Genomic DNA, 8,844 nt, shown 5'->3' on the forward strand with positions numbered 1-8,844 from the left:
GATCAATCAACCTATAAACCCGTACGTCATTGGATTGTGGGAGGAAACCAGAGCACCTGGTGGAAAACCACGCGATCAGGAAGAAAGCGTACAAGTATCTTAGTCAGTGGCGGGGATTGAACCCGAGTCACTGGGGCTGTGAAATGACACGTTAACCAGTACACAACTGTGCTGCCAACAAATAGGGGCAAATTCAAATCAGAGGCATACTCCAGTGCAACAAAGGCTTAAAGTCGGCCCACCAGAGCCAGAAGATGGCAGAGCCGCAGGTCTGGGAGAGGACAACAGTGGCCCAGTGTTATTGAATGATCCTTCACACATATTAAAGCCAGCTGTCGAAGGACAGCCAGCACTAGACACAGCATGCGTGCATGAGCACAAAGCACCGACCACAGATTGCTGACAAGATGAATTCACTGGTCTGTTGTGTCATGGCCCAGACTCCTTAATTTATGGTCTTCTCCCCAAACTTTTAAACCCCCTCCACTACAGTTCGTGCCAATAGAATGTCCAGACATAGGAGCAAAATTAGGCTATTCAGCCCAGAGTCTGCTCTGCCATCCCAACATAGCTAATTTATCATCCCTCTTAACTCCATTCTCCCCATAACCTTTGACACCCTGACTAATTAAGAACCTATCAAACACCACTTTAAATATAGCCAACAACTTGGCCTCCACAGCTGTCTGTGGCCATGATTACCACTACAGCGGGCAGGCTGGTAGGTAATACTCGAAAGAGGAAGTGGACCCATGAAGAAAAGATTTTGCAGGATATTCCACAAAAGTGGGGACATCAGGAACTCTTTCAAAGGGCCGGTACAGATTATTATTGAATGATAACACCAAACAGAATCCAAGCTCAAATTGTAAAGAGTTCATTGTTATAAAACAATAAACTAATCCAAGCATTGACTCTCTGGGGACATTCTAGCAAGTTTCTACAGGTGTAGCGTGGAGAGAATTCTGACCGGTTGCATCAATGTTTGCTATGGAGGAGCCACCGTACAAGATCGGAGGGCTGTTGTCTCAGCCAGCTCCATCGTGGCCAGTAACCTCCTCACCATCGATGGGACCTTCAAGAGGTCGTGTCCCAGGAGGGCAGCATCCATCATGAAGGGTCGCCACCACCCAGGACACGTCATCTACTTGTTACTGCCATTGGGGAGGTGGTACAGGGACCTGAAGACACACATTTATCTAACCAGGAACAGCTTCCTCCCCCCACCCCCCCCCCCCACCATCAGATTTCTAAATGGACCATCAACACTACCTCCTTTTATCCCCACGGCACCAGCCTACCCGCCATCAAGGACGTATATACAGAAAGCTGTCAGAAAAGGGCCAGTGACATCATGAAGGATCCCACCCACCCTGCTCCCTCCCATTGGGGAGGAGGCCACATAGCATCCACACCAAGACTACCAGACTCAAAAACAATTACTTTCTCCAAGCAGTAAGGCTGATCAACACCTCTACCCACAAACCCACCCTTCCACACCCCCAACTACCACTACTTTATCATTTCCTGTCAGTCACCTCAAGTACAGACACTCTTGTGCCTAGCATCACTTTATGGACGTACAATCAATGTGTATATAAACTATCTTATGTACCCATTATTTATCTTATTGTGGGCTTTTTTGTGCTGCATCAGATCTGAGTTAACAAATATTTTGTTCTCCTTTACATGTGTTCTGGAAATGACATTAAACAATCTTGATTCTTATTTTATCATTTATAGAAAATTTTGCACTGTACATCATAGAAGAGAGTGATAACAAATCTGATTTTGATTCCCCCACTGGCCTTGAGAAGTGAGTCAATTGTTTTGTTCTGTGGCTCCAGTCAGAAAGGAGGCATCAGTGGAAGGCAGCAGATTCCCTCACAGCATAGAATGGGACAACACAGGCTACTGTGGGAGGCAACGGAGGAGATTGCTGAGCCTCTGGCGGTGATCTTTGCATCATAATGGGGACGGGAGAGGTTCCGGAGGACTGGAGGGTTGAGGATGTTGTTCCCTTATTCAAGAAAGTGAGTAGAGATAGCCCAGGAAATTATAGACCAGTGAGTCTTACTTCAGTGGTTGGTAAGTTAATGGAGAAGATCCTGAGAGGTAGGATTTATGAATGCTTGGAGAAGCATAATATGATTAGGAATAGTCAGCATGGCTTTGTCAAAGGCAGGTCGTGCCTTACGAGCCTGATGGAATTTTTTTGAGGATGTGACTAAACACGTTGATGAAGGAAGAGCAGTAGATGTAGTGTATATGGATTTCAGCAAGGCATTTGATAAGGTACCCCATGCAACGCTTATTGAGAAAGTAAGGAGGCATGGGATCCAATGGGAAATTTGTGGATCCAGAACTGGCTTGCCCACAGAAGGCAACGAGTGGTTGTAAATGGGTCATATTCTGCATGGAAATCGGTGACCAGTGGTGTGCCTCAGGGATCTATTCTGGGACCCTTACTCTTTGTGATCTTTATAAATGACCTGGATTAGTAAATTTGCTGATGACACAAAGATTAGAGGTGTTATGGATAGAGTGGAGAGCTGTCAGAGGTTACAGCGGGACATCGATAGGATGCAAAACTGGGCTGAGAAGTGGCAGATGGAGTTCAACCCAGATAAGTGTGAGGTGGTTCATTTTGGTAGGTCAAATACGATGGCAGAATATAGTATTAATGGCAAGAATCTTGGCAGTGTGGAGGATCAGAGGGATCTTGGGGTCTGAGTCCATAGGACACTCAAAGCTGCCGCGCAGGTTGACTCTGTGGTTAAGAAAGCATACGGTGCACTGGCCTTCATCAATCATGGGATTGAGTTTAAGAGTTAACGTTACAGCTGTATAGGACCCTGGTCAGACCCCACTTGGAGTATTGTGCTCAGTTCTGGTCACCTCACTACAGGAAGGATGTGGAAACCACAGAAAGGGTGCAGAGGAGATTTACAAGGACGTCATCTGGATTGGGGAGCATGCCTTAGAGAACAGGTTGAGTGAACTCAGCCTTTTCTCCTTGGAGTGGTGGAGGATGAGAGGTGACCTGATAGAGGTGTACAAGATGATGAGAGGCATAGATCGTGTGAATAGTCAGGCTTTTTCCCAGGGCTGAAATGGCTAACACAAGAGGGCACAGTTCTTTTTTTTAAGGTGCTTGGAAGTAGGTACAGAGGAGATGTCAGGGGTAAGTTTTTTTTTTACGCAGAGAGTGGTGAATGCGTGGAATGGGCTGTCAGTGACAGTGGCGGATACGGTAGGATCTTTTAGGAGACTCCTGGACAGGTACATGGAGCTCAGAAAAATAGAGGGCTATGGGTAACCCTAGGTAATTTCTAAAGTAAGGACATGCTCAGCACAGCATTGTGGGCCGAAGGGCCTAAAATTGTGCTGTAGGTTTTCTATGTTTCTAACACAGGAACAGGCCCTTTGGCCTACAAACATGGTGCAAAACCAAATAAATTTGTAATCAAATGGCCAACTAAACTAATCTCGTCGCCTGTACAATGTCGATTTCCCTCCATTTTCCTCTCATTCATGTATGTAAATGCATCTTAAAAGTCTCTAGTGTACCTGCCTCTACCACCACCCCAGCAACACACCCCCGGCACCGAACACTCTCCGAGCGAAAAATAAACTTGACTCTCACATCTCCTCTCACCTTTACTGCGTTCCCTCTGGTATTGGACATCTCAACCCTGAGAAAAGAAATGACCCCTCTCCAAAGAGGCAGAATTTTCCCGACAGTGTCATAGTCACCACAACCACAACTGTCATTCCAGTATGGGCTTAAGGAACGGAATTAAAATCTCTCTGGAGGACAATAAATGAATCTTCCCAATGATTCAGCCAGGATCTCTCACTCAGTAACAAAACCAGACTCAAATTCACCTCACAAAGTCATCCACAAAAATCAAATAAAATCACCGTGGGAAAAATACTAAGTTTGAGTGTGACAGATTATTTTTAAATGCACAATTTAAAACTACTGTAAATGCTTTAGTATTTATAATCTTAACAGATCATTGATACAGAGTTTCAGAGTTCTGGATAAGGATCCAGAATTCTCTTCAGACTCACGTCCTCACCGTCCCCCGTGCACTGAGTAACGTACTGCAGCATATAACATCTACAGGTACGTTCGTACTTTCTTACGGACAGTCACAGTAAATACAAAGAAATACAATAGAATCATTGTAATTACTGAAATCTTAGTATTTACTGTGAATACCCTCAAGAAAGTTAATCTCAGGGTAGCATATGCTGGAATATGTACTTTGATAATAAATTTTACTTTGAAGTTTGAAGTAATGTACTTGAGGAAAATATTTCATATAAAAGAGCAATAGTTCTGATTCTGACTGCACTGTGTAAACATTTCTATTACTGGATGGGATAACTGTCAGTGAGTAGCTGGTAGGTATTTCTACCAATGTTTATTCTGTGCTACAAGTGACATTAACAAGTTCAGTCACTTAGATAAAAACAAGACTATTGAAAAAAATTCTCAAACCAAATACCGAGCTGTGATATTAGTTGGCAAGTCTCTGAACTTCACTCTAATGTTTCTTATTCATGCCCTCCCAGCTCAAGAACAAGGGGAATTAATTTATTAATACTATTATTTAATTAGCTTATAATTGGACATTAATTTTCCTTGTTCTTCAGACAAAGCAGACAAGAATGGAAAAAAAACATTATAAATTCAGATATTTCCCAGTGTCTGCTTACAACTTGCAGATAAGAACCGTTAAGCAGCAAGAGACAAAACAATAAAAAAAGGAGAAGAATTAATATAAAGCAATCAGGTCCGGAATTTTATTAATGTTATAAAGTATCTTCTAAATTTTTATATTTTTCTTCCAATAGCGACTAAGTATTATTTTGGAAGCATATCTGTGAATTAATTAAGACAAGATATACTCAAACGCACTTTACCCTGTATTCTAGTTTCGTTAACAAAATAAAGAATTTCGTATAATGCAAGGAGAACATAAAGTCTGCGAGCCGTATCGCTCAGAGTTCATCCCACAAATTTAAACACTTGCAGAAAATGAGCTGGTTTGAAGAAATGCGTTTCCAGAATTCCCCAGACAGACCCTTAAACCAAGCCTGGCACATTTCTATCACGGCTCCACACTGACTCCACTTCTTATCACCTCCACTCCCACAATCCAGAGACACCGTTACCAAAAAGTAATCCATTTCAATTAGGTAAAAACCTTACACAGTGATCATCCCCGCACATCGGAAGCCTGCAGTGAGCTACAGTACTGTACAATTCTCGTGAGGACGGACCAACGATCGCAAACTTGTGCATCAGTAAATAGATTAGCCACCTAATTTAACATCCCATTTTGTTATATAAAAAAAATCCGGTAAAAGGAGAGAACATGTAATAAATATCGCCTACTTGGCAGTTATGAACACCACTTATTTCAGCAACTTATCCACAACAATGCAACACTCTGAGTAAGTTATTTTTTTCAAAAAAAGGATGAAGAGCGATGTAAAGTGCAGTGCAGAGATTTGCAAAGGGCTGCGTGTAAGCACTTTGTGAAGGCTTTGTACCCTTACGTCAGAATTAAGCCAATATTTACTGAACGTGTGTGCGCATTAAAGAGAGAGAGCGAGCGAGAGTGCGAGGTGGACACAGGGATTGAGTTACTTACTCACAGAGACACAGAGAGGGAGGAGGGAAGGCGCTGGGATCTGCAACAAGTCGGCGGGGTCCGGGCCCGGTACCGGAGCCTCTCTCCCACCCCCAGCTGAAAACAGGCACTCTTTCCAACTCCAATACTTGGGTGTTTTTCTCTTCTTTCTTGTTTCTGTAAATTGAGAGGAAAATAATCACGTAAGATTCGGGAAATCCCGCTTTTCATTATTGTTTTAACCTTTAACAAAAGAGAAACAAACACGCAGAAATGTAACATGCAATTAGAACAAATCTCGGGAGGTTGGGGGGATAATAATCCCCCTCCCCTTCTGCTTTATTTGTGGTCGGTACATTTCCATAATTTTGGAGAATTTTCTCATCTCCCCCCCCCCCCGGAAGCCCGGAAGTTGTGCTGCGACCGAGAAAGAGAGAGAGAGAGAGGGGGTGGAAAAAATGTTAAAAATGCCAAGGATTTTGCGGCGGCCGCCGCCGGCCCGCCGCTCTCCGCCGGCACTGGGCAGCGGCTGCCGCCGAGCCGGGAACCGGGGGGGCCGGAGGAAGGGGGAAGCTCCCACTCCCCGCTCTCCCCACTCTCCCCGCACACCCTGAAGCAGCAGCCTATTGTTGCAAAAAAAATCAGATACATTGTTAGCAAAAAATAGATACATTGTTTCAAACAGAAGAAGATACAAACTCACCTCAGGATTTATAAAAAAACTCTTATAAATGCATGATTTTTTTAAACAAAAAATTGGGGGAATTAAAGTTTTTGCAACTTGTTGCTGAGGGGGAGGGGGTATTTTTTTGGGAGGGGGGGTTGCCGGGTTGCCTGTTTGAACTGAGTTGGGAGCCGGGAAAAGGCGCAGCGCTCGCAGGAATTCCAGGAATGAGAACTGGAATGAGATGAACGCCAGTCCGGAGTCTGCGCACTGCCGTCCTCTGGGAGGGAGGGGGGGAGAAGCTGGGGAGCGGCTCACGTCATCTATCCATGGGGGGAGGAATTGGGGTGGGGGAGGGAAGGGGGAAATAAACAGGTGACAGCGCATGTACAGGGCTGCCCCGGTGGCTGCTGGGATTTGTAGTCTCACAATGAAAACCTTGTTAATGATAGTGCACCGAGCACATACAACTAGCGCCAGGATCTCAGCGGGTCACACAGCATCTGTGGAAGGAAATAAACAGTTGACATTTCGGGCCGACACCCTTTATCAAGACTCTGAAACCTCTTTGTAAAGTTCAAAGTAAATTTATTATTAAAGTACATATATGTGCGCATGTACAACCCTGAGATGCCTATTCTTACAGGCAAAGTTCAAAGTGAATTTTATTATTGAACTACAAATATGTCACCATATACAACCCTGCGATTTATTTTTTGAGGGCATACTCAATAAATCTATAGAATAACAAACATAACAGAATCAACGGAAGACCACCCAACATGGGTATTTAACGAGAGCACAGAAAGTAACAAACTATGCAAATACAAAAAGAAATAAATAAACAAACAATAAATTCCGAGAACATGAGGTGAAAGTCCTTGACAGTGAGTCCATTGGTTGTGGGAACATTTCGGTGATGGAGGAATTCACAGTAAATAGAAAGAATCACAATAGAATCAATGTAAAACTACACAAGACAGAGGTAACACCAATGTGCAAAAGACAACAAACTGTGTAAATACAAAAAAATAAATAAATAAGCAACAAATATCAAGAACACGAGCTGTGGAGTACTTATAAGCGAGTCCATAGGTTGTGGAATCAATTCAGTGTTGACGTGAGTGAAGTTATCCATGCTGCTTCAACAGCCTGATGGCTGAGGGGTAGTAACTGTTCCTGAACCTGGTGGTGTGGGTTTTGAGGCTCCTGCACCTCCTCCCTGATGGTAGCAGTGAGAAGAGAGCATGGACTGGATGGTAGGGATCCTTAAAGATGGATGCTGCTTTCCTGTGACAGCGCTCCGTGTAGGTATGCTCAGAAGTGGGGAGGGCTTTATCCGTGATTGGCTGGGCTGTATCCACCAATTTCTCCAGCCTTTTCCATTCCAGAGTATTGGTGTTCCAAAACCAGACCTTGATGCAACCAGTCAGTATACAGTACTCTCCATTGTGCCTCTGAGGAAGTTTTTCAACATTTATAGATGACATGCTGAATCTTCGCAAACTTCTAAGGAAGTAGAGGCGATGCCAAGCTGTCTTCATAATTGCACTTGTGTGCTGTGCCCACGACAGGTCCTCTGAAATGAAAATGCCAAGGAAATTAAAGTTGCTGAACCTCTCCACCTTTGATCCCTCAGTGAGGACTGAGTCATGAACTTCTGGCTTCCTCTTCCTTTCATCAAAAATCAGCTCTTTCCTCTTGCTGACATTGAGTGAGAGCTTGTTGTTGTGGCACCACTCAGCCAGATTTTCAATCTCCCTTCTGTACACTGATTCATCACCAGCTTCGATTTGTCCTATGACAGTGGTGTTGTCAGCAAACCCAAAATTGGGCTTGGAGCTGTGCTATGCCACATGGTCAGAAGTGTAAAGCGAGTAGAGCAGGGGGCAAGCACACAGCCTTGTTGTGCACCTGTGCTGAGGGGGATCGTGGTGGAGATGTTGTTGCCAATCCAAACAGACTGGGGTCTGCAAGTGAGGAAACAGAGAGTCCAATTGCACAAGGAGGTACTGAGGCCAAGGTCTTGAGGAGATAAGAGTGCTGAATGCTGAGCTGCAGTCAATGATCAGAATCCTCGTGCGTGCACCTTCGCTGTCCAGATGTCCCAAGGTTGAGTGGAGAGCCAATGAAATGGCATCTGCTGTCCTGACGAAGGGTCTCGGCCTGAAACGTCGACTGCACCTCTTCCTACAGATGCTGCCTGGCCTGCTGCGTTCACCAGCAACTTTGATGTGTGTGGCATCTGCTGTTGACCTGTTGTGATGGTAGGCACATTAGAATGGATCCAAGTCGCTTCTCAGGCAGGAGTTGGTATGTTTCATCACCAACCTCTCAAAACACTTCATCACTGTGGATGAAAATGCTACCAGATGACAGTCATTGAAGAAGGTTACCATGATCATCTTGGGCACTGGTATCATGGAAGTCTGCTTAAAGCGGGTGGGTATCTCTGAATGCTTAAGTGAGAGGTTAAAGTTATCAGTGAACACACCAACCAGTTAAGTAGCACAGGCCTTCAATACTTGGCCA

General features: G+C 44.4%; 1 protein-coding gene across 7 annotated transcripts in view; it reads right to left on the reverse strand.

The window, feature by feature from the left end:
• LOC140205316 (transcriptional enhancer factor TEF-1) overlaps window positions 1-6,574 on the reverse strand; it is a 318,184-nt gene extending 311,610 nt beyond the window's left edge. For 6 of the 7 annotated variants that reach the window (XM_072272877.1, XM_072272876.1, XM_072272875.1 and 3 more), the window contains exons 1-2: window positions 6,352-6,574; window positions 5,670-5,825 (exon numbers count right to left, since the gene is read on the reverse strand). The gene's annotated coding sequence lies outside the window, so the exon portion shown is untranslated. The remainder of the gene's footprint in view (window positions 1-5,669; window positions 5,826-6,351) is intronic. The other variant, XM_072272872.1, reaches the window with a different exon arrangement.
• Window positions 6,575-8,844: the final 2,270 nt, after the last annotated feature.

Source organism: Mobula birostris, chromosome 11, assembly GCF_030028105.1.
Source record: "Mobula birostris isolate sMobBir1 chromosome 11, sMobBir1.hap1, whole genome shotgun sequence".
Classification (NCBI taxonomy): domain Eukaryota; kingdom Metazoa; phylum Chordata; class Chondrichthyes; order Myliobatiformes; family Myliobatidae; genus Mobula; species Mobula birostris.